Below are 13,940 nucleotides of genomic sequence, written 5' to 3'. Positions count from 1 at the left end.
AAGATTTTCTCTCTCATTTCTCACATTCTAAAAAAATATTCAATTCAAATTATTTCATTATAATTTATAAATTATCTTACTATTATTTACAAAATTTTTATCTCATTTTATTTTCTAAATGAGCCATAATCAACGTTTGAGTAATGAATTGAATTTAGATAATCCGCAAATAATACTAATAAAGGCATAAAAAATAATGATAAAATATTTAATAATAATAAATAATAATAATAAAATAAATAAATAATAATATTAAAATAATAAATAATAATAAACTAACCTCCACTACCCAAACCGAGCTTGAACTTTTTGGGGACTGTCGGTAATTGGGATTTGAAATTCTCACATGTCCAACTCCAACCAAAATAAAAAAGAGGTCCTTTTTTATGCCTTTGCGTCGGCACGCCGCACGTAGAGGATAAATACCAATTGTATACAATGTATTGGAAAGATTCAGAAATCCAGATTTATGCTCACAATTGGGGTAGGTGAGTCTCGATCTTAACCATCCATGTGGTAGTTTTTCAAACACTAATCTTGAAATACCACAGAGAAAGAAGAATCCTCTTCCCGTCTAAAATTTTGTCAATTTCAATTTCAATTACACTTACTCGTATAATATATTTCATTTCGGGTGACTTCATATTGTAGAACTTTTTAAAGATAAATACTCTAACTACAAATAGATTAAACAAAATTAATTACACAAATTGATATGACTTGATATATTTTGTCAAATTATAAAATTACTTTTATTATAAAATAAATTTAACAAATTAGATAAAATCAAATCAATTTATGGAATTGTTTTGATCAATTCCTTTATACATAAAGCAGTAGTACTCCTTAAATAGTGTGATATCAACAAATGTAACTAATGACACAGAAAATGTGCTATGTAGCAAAGGAAGCACAACGAAATATATGTGTATTTAAATAGAATGCCAAAAATGATAAATCACATATTAGTTAAGTAGATCAATTTTGCTGCTAAGTAGTAGGTCTAATTTTCTAGTAATAACAGCCCTCTACTTAGAAGCTACCACCTCAACAATCACATTAAACTCACACTACACTCGTGTGTATGGGATAGCAATTATTTTGCTTGAGAAGGATTTATTTATCTTGGGCGAACGTGTGCTTCCAGGCAACTTCCAAAACTAATGCCAAGCAGACCTCCATTGCAACATCCACCGTCATTGTGACACCTCTAAATTCTGTTTGGGATCGGACGGACATCTGAAGCGTCGGGACATGCAACATAAGGTTACCTGCCCTCGTTCATGACATATAGGATGCAATATTCTTAACATACATGTAGCATTATTCAATATTCGCAGCAGATAATTTTTTTTTAGCAATATTATTCACCAAACTTATATTATCTTAAACAGTTAAATCATAATCCAAGCATACTTAACAAAAATAAACATCCAAGATTTCAGCACGAGTCTCAGAAGACTGTAATCTCAAAAACATGGAAGGCCAGACTCCATGTTTATATTACTAAAATACACTATTGAGGAAGTTCGTCGAGTAACTCGTGTAACTCAACTAACGAGGTCAGAATACTCTCCAAAAACAGAATGCTCTGCGTCGTGTTTGCGGCGTCTAGTCAACCTCTTTCAATCTACCAATGTTTGCTCCTGGCTCTGATCCTGACACGTTGCCTACTATTCGAGGGGAATGGTAGTTGGAACTACCACGATGAGATTTGATTTAACGCAGATTAAGTTAACAGGAAACTCTCATAAAGGTTAATGATGCATGCATGGAAGTAAAAGAATGAATGCATAATTAAAGTCGTAAGTAAGCAGAGCATAACTTGACATATAGCATCGCATAACTGATATAACCTGAGCTGAAACGTGAACTAAACTTGACTATTTTTTTTTTTTAAGAAGAGCCGAATGTCACATATCCAAGAGTAATCTCCTCCCATATTTATTAAAAACTCTCACTTTTGATAGAGGAATACCGCGGAAACAAAAAACAAATACCAAGGAAAAACCAAAAGAACCATAATCAAAATACTAAACAAAACCAGCCCTATTAGACAAGAAAAAACTTAAGAAGAAAGAAAAGAAAAAACAAGCCTAACATCTTAAAGATGAGAGGCCTAAACTGTCCAAACGGATCAAACCTCGCAAAAATCGAGGCATACTACAATTATCATAGAACAGCAACTCTGCTCCTGAAGCCCCAGATTTGGCTAACCAATCCGCCACCCTATTACCTTCACGTAAAACATGTTGAAATTGGCATTGTATAGTTCGGGTCAGCCCAATAATTTCCTCTCAAAAATCCTATAAATACCATACACCACATCTTCCTCTCAGCCAGCAAGAAATAACCACCTTTGAATCCATTTCAATTATCACCTTAGTGATATTTAAAGTTTTGCAAATTCTCAAATCTTGAAGAAGTGTCATAAGTTCCGCTTTATTATTAGAACCAAAACCAACATGTGAGGCATAAGACTGGACATGTCGTCCTAATTCATTAAGAATTATCCCCCCAATATCACAAGAACCTGGATTGCCAAGACTGCTACCATCCGTATTTAATTTATGCCACCCAGACGGTGGCTTAGCCCACCTTACTGCTCTACAAGAAGGGACTTTAGGGACAACCAGTTTTATCCTCAAGGCCTTAAGAATCATACCATCTCGATGAGACAACCGTTTGGGCTGTTTAGCCATATGACAAAGGGAACCAAGCCATACACAAATAGAATGGACAATAGTGTTGTGGAACTCCAAAATACCTTCCATTCGCGCTAGACATCTTCTCCTCCATAAACGCCAAGTAACAATGATGGGTAGAATACCCACAATAAATCCCACCTGTGTAGATGCATTAGCTCGCCTGAACCAAGTCCTCGCATTTTGTTTCCAACCTCTTCCAATAGGAATACCAAATATAGTGGCAAAAAAGGACCATATTTTTTTAGGGAAATCGCCCTCAAATATCACATGATTCATATCTTCAATATGACATACGATACAACAATCACATTTGGAATCAATAGGAATACCAATACATTGCAATCTATCATCCACGTGTCTTGACATGACATAAACTTGAACTTAATAACATGGACTAGCAATATAACATGAACGTGAACTTGAAACATAGCATGGACTTAAATCATAACATAAACATGAATATACATAACATAAACATGAACTTGAATTTAACATAAACCTGAGCATAACATGACATAAATATGAACTTGAGACATAATGTAAACATGAACATAACATAACATGAACGTGAACTTGAACATAACATGTACATGAATATAACATAACATGAATGTGAACTTGAGACATAACGTGAACATGGACATAACATACAATGAACCTAAGCTTGAACATAACATAAACGTGAACATAACATGATTATGTAATGATTAAATAAAAAAGTTAAAAATTGAAAATTGAAAAGTATTTGTATTTGAATGATGTTTGAGAATGAAATAAGATAAGATGAAATGATATGAGATGTTATGGGATGAGATGAAACCATCTCCATACTCCAAACAAGCCTGTAGTCAATCTTAACCGATGAAGATCTTGGTGAAATGTTAAGGCAATGCCAATATTTTACATGGATTATGTAATTGATATACAAAGCAAAACAACAATAAAACTTGAAAAATTTGTAGGATATTTATTTTCCTCCTCCTTGAGACTACTTTGTGTGAATATGATAGTGAAATTCACATGGGGAAGAGTTTAGTAAATGATCTAGGCATATAAAGTAAAATTCTCAACTAATATAATGGTAAATCTATGGTGAAAAACACATGTCAAAGACTTTGAAACCACCACAGTCATTTTAAAAGCACTTTAGACATATGTTTACCAAATAATAAATAATTTTCTAATAACATAAATTTTTTTAACAAAGGATAATGCTAGGACCACCAAGAAAACCAACCCACCGAGCAATTGTACCGATAGTGCAATTTTTTTTTTTTTTTGAAGCATTTTATATATATATTTTAAATACAAAAAATAAAATAAAAAACACAAAAATAAAAAATAAACAAACACAAATCCTAGAAAATAAAAAATAAAAATAAAATGATTCTCTAAAAACCCACAGCTGAATTCACCATTCCGTTGTGGTAATCAAAACCAAAAAGCATAGTTAAAGGCCTTGGATGTTAGTGTCATATGCACGGTCAAAAGTAACAATCTCATCAAAATGGGCATAATCAATTATCATTTGAGCTTAGTATATTTGTTTATATAAGTTATTTTTCCTATCTGGAGACTTGGGTAAATAAAGATGATTTTCTTTTGCAAGATAAGGGAACCTAATATTTACTGTTAAGACAAGGAATAATAATCTGTGCGATCATCAGAAAATAAGAGAATGTATCATCTTTGATAACGAGTCCAACTCCAATTGTGGCACTCTAGAGTCTAGACTAACGATTTCCTACAAACATTTATGATTGCTGTGACGCAGACACTTGAGCATTGAATTGTCAGCCTTTGATTTTCAACCAGTATAAAAACCAATCCTCTCATCTCTGGGAATCACAATACTAGGGAAATTCACATTTGCAAGGACCCATTCCAATCTGAAAAAAGTAAAAGTAATTAGTTCATACGGGAGAAAACAGGAACAAAAAATTGAAAGGAAATTGGCATATACATTGAAATCAAATGGGTTAAAAGGAATGGTAGATACAAGTCTAGGACATATAAGTCTCGTACACTCCATTTGAAAAAAAAATGAGACTCACCATCAAAAATGGATTTTTTAGGTGGGTCCCACTTTTCTTTTCCAGAAGGCCTGCATGGGGATGGCCTAAGACTGAACAAATCATTTTTCAAAATAAAAATTATATTCATCATCCCACACACCACACACCCCACTTTTTTTTCTCTTATCAAATATGTGGTATATGGATGATGAGTAGAATAATTCAATTAGTTTAAGAAAAATAAATAAAAATAAATATGATATGTGATATGTCGAGATAATGAATAACAAAGCTCTTTTCAAGATATATAGGTTAATTCATTTGGCAGCAAATGAGTTAAAAAAGTAATTCCAAAAGCCTTACGAAAAGTGAAAGACACCCTTCTTGAACCCCTCCTGATCATGCTATCATTTACCAAATCAATATGTAAACAAAAGATTATCGACTTGCCATCAAGTAAGTGTATAAAAAATTGAGAGAGAGAGAGAGAGAGAGAGAGAGTTATTCAATCTGATCCAATAGTTTCTCCTAAGCAATTACAAACTATATTAACTTTACAAAAAGAGGCTCACAAGGGGGTGCAAGAGGGGCCTGAACAGAACCCATAACCAATGCACCAAAATAGTTGCGCATATAGCTCAAAATAAAATTTTGAAACATGGGGCCAAAGGATCAAATCAATAAATTTCTCACAAGCTAAAGGAAAGAGGCCAGCTAGAGCAGCAGTGGTGCCAATGGCAATAGCCACAAGAGGCAGAAGACAATACTGCTGGAGGAAGTTACAGACAAGGTATACTGGGGTAGCCTTTTCACTCCATGGGAGGGTTGTTGCACTTTAAGGGAGCCAACAAAAAACTGTTGAAGTGTCATCAAATGCATCAAATGAGTGGTAAGAAGTGACCTTCCATCTGGGCTCATTAAAAGACTACCAAGCAGCCACCTAGATGTATTGTTGACGGTAAATCTTGTTGGCAAGGGGAAGAAAATGCACAAATCGTCAAGACAATTTCTGTTGAGATGATGTAGGAGTTCCACAAGTGTCGATGGCCAAGCATGGGGCAAGGATGCACATAAAAAGACTCAATCCAGTAGAGAAAAGGCTGGGATCAAGCCCAAGGAGGCGCAAGATCAGCGAAATTGGCTAGGGATATATCTGATGGAGAAAAAATGTGAAGAAGAAAAAGGACTAAAAGGAAGGGTTGAAGAGAAGGGAAAGTGAGAAGAGATGTAAGGAAAAGGGAAGAGGAGGGAGAGCGAAGGAAGGGAGGGCGTTTGGGACCATGCAGAAAACATATGGTGTAGGTACCTTACAAAGTGGGTGGGGGGAGAGACAGGGTACTCTCAAGAAAAAGCTCTTAAAATTGAAATAGCAACATTTCATTTACTTGGCTCTAGTACTATGATCCAATAGTATTTACACAATCACAAAATAAGACTTCACATATAACTGAATTAGAAACATATGAGAACTCATTATGTCATTAAATAAGCAAAAAAAAAAAAAAAATCCATTTCATTATATACAAATTATAAAAGCTTAGGGTGGCAAGCAAAACACCCAGTCAGATTTAACTAAACTTTTTAATTGTGACTCAAAAATAAAATATTTCATTAAAGTAATTCAATAGATATTTTTTTTTGATAATTAATAAGAGAATTTATTACCAAGAATAGGCACAACTCAAGTATATAGGAAGTATACAAAGGAAATGCCTACTACACTCTAGGAGCAGGAAAAAGACTCAGTACATTATCATCATCCCTTACAAAAATCATAGTCGACAAACACAAAGTACAAAAGAAAAAATTTTGAAGTTCTTATTTGTCTTCCAAACATCTCACATTTCTTTCTAGTCAAATACACGACATTAAACACAAAGGAATCATATTCCATCTAGCAGATATGTCCCACCATGTTATGAAATTAATCTATCCTCTATGTGCCCTTGAATTGACAACCATCGGATGAGGGACATGGAATGAGATGATTGGAAGGTTATCTCTGGACAAAATACTTCTTTGTTTTTCTCTCATTCTGACGTATTAATGTGTATATGTATTGGCCCAATTATCATTATATCTCACATTATCATTCATCAAAAGATTAAATAAATAAACTAACTACAATTCCAAGATTTGTTTTCTCAAAAATGCACATCAATTTCAAATTTTAGTAATATATAACAAGTAGATGACCTAAGGTCAATATAATATACATTGTAGCAGATACAGTTGCTAAAAAGAAAATAATGGATGGAGGCAGCATTTGTTATAAGATCTTTGAACTTAGTCATAAGATCATTTCACATACTAGGTATAGCCACATTGTGCACAAACTTCCAGGAGTTCTAGTAGCCAAAAAAATGGAAAAAATACTTCATAGCAAAATTCATGGCCATAATGCTAAACCCTTCTTTTGGCAAGACTTTTCTAAGGCATAGCATCAACAGCTGCAAGCAATTCCTAAAAAACAAGAAATGTAACATAAAGAGTATAGTGAAAGCGAAAAGCTTACATGCAAATGATGCAACATTTACCCAGATAGGATTAGAAGCTTAAGTGTAGAAGATTGAATAGTGCAAGAATAAAGTCCTGCAACGGAAGACAGTTACCTAAGCTCCTATTCTTTGATGCTGACAAAGTCTTGCAATAAGTAAAGGGCCAAAGGCCAAGAATGTTCAACTCGGAATCTATCAACAATACTGGAACTGAGTCATTAACCTACCCCTGGCCTAAAGGCAAGCAACTTTGTCAATCTATAAGACACGAATAGATAATGGATACTGCGGCTTGTGTATGATAAAAGATAATGTGTTCCATTGAGCCATTAACGATCTACTCGTACACGAATGAATCAATAGTATACCTATAAAAGGCTCCCAATAAATACACAATGTTCCTGGCTACTTGTCCAGATTCCAACAAGGAATTCAAATATCAAGTCTATTTAAGAAAAATTCCAAGTTATCTGCTTAAGAGACAATAATTAAGCAATGGCCAACCAAATTGTACAAATCTCGTGTGAGAAAACACCAATTATCACATCTAGGACTGTACACTAGTTTTAGTATGAATTTAGATATTTTTCTTTTGCTTTTTTTCTTTTTGCCATAGTGTGCTATAGCAGAATATGAATATAGATATTACGTCCAAATTCATTGTAAGAAGCAAAAAGTAAAACAATGCAAGATAACAGAAAATGAACCTAGAAACGACCTTTGGAGGAAATCATGAGACATAATCATTCAAGTTTAGCCTAAAAAAAATTATATTGAAAATTTCTTTCATTGGCACTAGGTGTCCAAGAACAGCATCCCGACTAATCTCGGTACATGGTGCAAAGGCCTTGGGAAAGAGTTTTCCGCAAGTGCACTTTGAGTAATTCAAGAAGAAAAATCTTTCATCCAATGTCTCTTAGAGATTGTTTGCACCAAAGGGAATTTGAACCTTAGATTTGGGGGGAGAATACCTCCAAGCCCAAGGCCTTTACCACTTGAGTCAACCCCTAGGGGTTTATATTAATTTTTATTTTTACTATTAATAAGAGATTTATTACCAAGAATAGGCAAATCCCAAGTACACAAGAGGTATGCAAGAGGAAATACCTACATACACTAACTAAAAAAGACTAAATTAAATCCAAAAATTCTTCTCCAACTTCTCCATTCAATATAATAGCCTTAGCCCACAAACACAATTGGTTTTATACTGACAATTATCAGAATCATTATAAATATTTAAGCTAGGGAAAAACATTACCACATACCGTCAATTGATCCAAAACTATATTGGCAGAATCATCAAGATTCAGAAACAATGAGATCCTTTCAAGAATGAGGGAAGTGAATGAGGGAAGTTCACCTAATTTCCATCTCGTATTAACATTCCTAGTCTTTACTGCCAAAAGAGGGGGTGGGGAGAGGGAAATAGAAAATTAAAAGAAGGAAATCAAAAAAATATTCCATGATTGGTTGAAATTCATATCCTACTTGAGAAAAAAGGATATAAGAGTTGAAAGTTTCACTAAGGGTTAAAAGGTCGTAAAATCATTCTCAATACGGGAACAAGAATAACACCACCACAAAAATTGAAATATTATTATCAATAAAAATAATATTGTATAATATATTTATACAAGATTTACAGCTGTGTCTATCCCTATTAACAAAACTCAGATAACATGAGATCACAATTTATAGTTTCAAAATAAAAGAGGCCAAGAAATTTGACTTCCCATAAATGCCAGAGAAAACACATCCAATCTACAAATGGCAGACCCCACATGTAGACCAATTTGGAATTTCCCTAAAAGTAATAACTTCTCTAGTTCTCATTTAAACATTGTTGTCTACTTTATAATTCTATTTTGCACCAATATAAGACCTTCTCGTCCTTAGTGACCATCATCTAAAATCTATTACAATTATTGGACATAGAATATTTGAAAGAATACCAAGAAGCCTTAAACAGGTATATACAACAACTAGAGAGCACTACCACATGTTGATGTGAGAAGTTCTTGTGGCTTATTCTGGACTTCATGAAGACTCCATTATTATTCAATGTGTTTGAATTTGGTAAGTAATATATGCAAATTTGGTAAGTAAGATGTGCATAGAAGAATGTCAATTACTTCAACAAAGCCCAAACCACTCAAGTTATCATACCCACACAGTATGGAAAAACTACAAGAAACATAGAAATAAAGTTCACGGGTAAACTTAAGGATTAGGGAGCATCTTAAGATCGAAGTGAAAATTCAATCACTGCATGCACGTGGCTCTTTGAATGGAAACCCAGAAAATTATAACTCCATTTATGTCCCAGAAAACCCAAAAAAATTAAGAGAAGACAGATAGACCCAGAAAACGATTGGCTAAAACCAAGAACCTGTAATGGGCCCGTATTGTGACTACTTCAGAATGATAAATCGCCAAGAATGAGGAAGAGTTTCTAGATAGAAGAGGAAGGAAGAAGTAGAGAATCAGAGAGAAAGGAAACTAAGTATAAACTTGTGCATACCTTCTTCATTCATTCGAGTCTGTTTTTATAGTTGAGGATGATTACAAATGAAAGCATTTTACTACTTGTTACACCCTTTAACTTACAATGACGTCGCACCACTTAAGTCCCCTCTTACAAAATAAACGGCAAGTTGTATGACATATTAACTACTAAGAGCATTGGCAATGGATTCTTTATCTTCATATGCAACATTACATCTTTTGAAAATTGATTTTGAATATGAAGAAAAATTCCTACATTGGATTATGTATTTTTTGACCAAATAATAATAAAATATTATTATTATTTTTTTACCTAAAATTCCTAAACACAAAAAAAAATAACCAAAATAACACAGAAAAAAATAACACAAAATCAGGCCGAATAACATAGAAAAAAAATCTCCATTCGGGGAGGAGAGAAAGAAGAGAAGAGAAAAGAGAGAGAGAAGAGAAAAAGGAAAAGAGATAAAAAGATAGAAAGGAGAGAGCCGTTCGGGGAGGAGAGAGAAAAAATAATAAAAATATTATTTGAAGAATGAAAAGGAGGTCTTCATCTTTGAATAAGAACTGTACATAGTTATTTATAATTTTACATATGAATAAACCAATGCAAATGATTTTAAGGGCATATTCTTCAAATTCAAAGATGAAGATGAAGATAAATAACACATTGCCAATGCTCTAACTGTCTTCAAATCTGTCATTTATCCCTCCACATTGCTCCTGCATTGCATCTTCTTTACACATCGCTTTATAGAACCGAAAAGCAAAACCAAAAGTACGAATAACACAGCAGAGAGTAGAAAATAAATGAGGAAGGGCAAAAACCAAAACTAACGATAGGTGGTGCCATCATCTTTGATGATCCAGCAGGCCTCGGCACAAAGTGCCTCAATCCCGTAGTAGAGTGCCTCATTGGTAAGCTTTTGCTTGGAGAATCTATGAGCTATGGAGGGGAGATGATTTGATCTAAGAAGGAAGAAGAGGATTGAGAAGATCTCAGGATCTTGTAGTTGAGCTTGACATGGTCGTTGCATTGATGCCCATGGGAAGGCTATGAATTCTCATTTTCAAAAGAAAAATTCTAAACATAAGCCCACAGATCATACTTTTCTTTTATTTTTTTTCTTTTACCAAATGTTTGGTATATGGATAATGAATAGATGAATTCAATTAGTTTAAGAAGAATAAACCCAACAATTTTTTTTTTTCTTTTAAAAGTGTAGTGTGTGCTTATGTGTAACAAAGCTCTTTTCAAAAACCCGGGTACAACCCAATACTCAGATTCGCCCGGGTACTAGCCTAGGTTATAACCCGGATTAATCTGATTTGATTTTCACCTGAATTTGAAACTTGGATTTCAGTCCGGGTATACTCGGTGAACAGTCTTGATATCCCATCCAAGATTTGGAATAAAATAACTTCAACACAGCCAACATAGGAATCATATCAACATAGAAATGGCAGAACTACTGGCAAGACCAAAGAAATATACGTGGGGACACAGTAGGTAGGTTTGAGGTCAGTTCTCTTTTTCTTTGATCTCAACAAGATGGGTAGCCCTTCCTTGAAGTCATAACCCCGAGTATATTGTTGCTCAACGAGTATACTTGTGGTCATTTTCTTCATGTATATTATTATTATAATGGATGCATATATTCCTTTATTTTGAGATGCATAGTTAACATATATTATTAATTTGTTTTATTTTTCCATCTAGATTAATATGATTAAAGTGTATATATATTAGCTTATTTTGAGATGCAAAGTTGGTATGCTATGAATATTGATTTGTAAACAATTTTATTTTGTCATGTAAATAGTTCATATACTTGAACTATATTATAATATAATCTTATGATTTTATAATATAATCTTATGATTCATAGTTTATTAATAACTATGGATTTTGGATGGATTGATATATTATTAATAATCCAAGGGACGTTCGCCCAGTGTAGAGCAAATATATATGTTAATTTTATATATATATGAACTATATATAGATGGAAAAATAAATTAATATACACACCAATCATACCATATTATTATGTCCATCCAATCTAGTAATATACATACTAATATATGAACTAAAGATCTGAAAATAAAATAATATATACAACAACCATAGTAATATACATGCTAAAGAAATTTGATACAAGTTTACAAAAAGTAGTTTGATTGAAGTTTTGAAATTGAAGTGAACTTTAGAAAATCATACCATATTACCGTCTGATCAACATGTTTCATATTTGTTTTTGGCAAAATCAATTGACAGGATATCAAATTTCTCAACAAACCTAGAGTTAGTGAAGAGCAAACTAGAGCAAGAGACGTGAGGTGATTTTGATGCAATTTTATTTTTTGGTTTTGGAAACTCCAGTTTTTTAGGACTTTCCATTCTCGATTTTTCTGGCTGGCGACGTTTTTCACCCCTCTGATGGCTTCTCCATTGGCAGGGACTGCTGGTTCTGATGCTATGTTGGTGAAATTGTATGCTCAGGCAGTGAACAAAAAAATAGAGCATCCTGCGTTAAAAATACCCAAGTGTTTTCCAGTTGAAATAAATGGTGAGATGGGTTTTGTTTTCTCAAATTTGAAGATGGCAAAAGCGGCTAATGAATTCAGGTTTGCTTTGGTGATGAAGTTCATGAGAACACGTCCTTCCATTGACAAAATACGACTAACTGTGGTGAAAACTTGGGGGCTGATTGACATACCAACTATTAGTTTTATGGATGAGTTTCATGTGTTGATTCATATGAAGAATGAAAGAGACTTTGTGCATGGATGGGCACGTGAAGGAAGAACAATGGAAGGTATCCATTTTCGAATATTCAAATGGACCAAAGATTTTGATGTGAAAAGGGAATCCCCCTTGGCACCCCAATGGATTTTCTTGCCCAGATTACCTATGCATTTATATCGAACTGACTTCTTACAGATTATAGCGACTCGGTTTGGTTGGTATCTTGGAACAGATAACGCCACCTTGAATCGTACTCTAGGGCGCGCATTTGTGTTGAAGTTGATTTGACTATGGATCCTATAAAGGGCTTTCCGATAGTAGTTTCTCTCACGACTTGCATATGGCAGGAGGCCAAATATGGAAAAAGTGGTTTTTATTGCTCAAAGTGTTTTAGACAAGGGCACACTTATGTTGTTTGTAGGGTGGGTGAGAAGAGGAAAAATGAAGGAAAAGTTAAAGAAAAAAAAGATCTGGCGACAAAAGGGTATCAAGGGGCCGATGGAGGATAAAACTGGCACTGTTATGGGGGAGAAAATTTTGGATACAGGGGCTATTATTGGTAATCCGAATGATAACATGGAAAGTGTTAATGCTGCTCATGATATGGGTGATTTACATGTGACCAGTGCAGCAAAGATGGTTCCCGAGAAAAAGTTAGACGAAGTGGTGATAATTTCACAATCGGACTTGATAAATAGCGCTGACATGATACCACATAGAGAAGGGAACAAGTCAAGGAAACAGAGTGTGGTCAACATGTGCAATCTGCTATACCGAGAGACCATGACAATAGTGATGAAGAGTGTGAAGAAGTTTGGAATGGTGAGGAACCTGAGTTGCAACCAAGTGTACAAGCAAATAGAGTGCAGAATACGGTGATTGAAGAGGAAGAAAATAATGACAGTTTGGGCAACGGCAGTCCACAGGGAGAAGATGCGTCAGGCTACTCTTTGGAGAGAGAGGAAGGTGAAATTACAGTTTTGTTGGGGAAGGAAAAAATGTATGATACAGATGGGGAGAGATAGTCCACTGTTGCAAAAGCCAATAAACTAGATGCACACGAGGAAAAATCGGTAAGCAAGTCCTAGCGGGTGCATACCCGTGCTCAAAAATTAAATTTATGAGGGACAAGATTTTCTTTTGGAATATCAGAGGGTTGGGCAGTTCTAAAGGACATTTAAAACAGTTACTCAATAAGTTTAAGGCGAGCTTGTTTGCTGTTGCGAAACCTTTTATTAAAGTTGAACGTATGCATGCTTTGGGGAATTATCTTAACTTGAATTATTATTATCATATTTCAAATGAACCGCAAGGGGGAAAGTTATGGGTGTTCTGGAATGACCCTAATATTTTTGAAACAATAGTGTGTTCGAATCAATCCATTTCTGGGTGGTTGATGATGGATGGACAAAAAACGCTGATTACTTTTGTTTATGCTAAGTGTTCTTATGTGGAGAGAATG

The sequence above is a fragment of the Carya illinoinensis genome, chromosome 11, assembly GCF_018687715.1.
Source record: "Carya illinoinensis cultivar Pawnee chromosome 11, C.illinoinensisPawnee_v1, whole genome shotgun sequence".
Classification (NCBI taxonomy): domain Eukaryota; kingdom Viridiplantae; phylum Streptophyta; class Magnoliopsida; order Fagales; family Juglandaceae; genus Carya; species Carya illinoinensis.
This window is presented reverse-complemented; position numbering follows the sequence as displayed.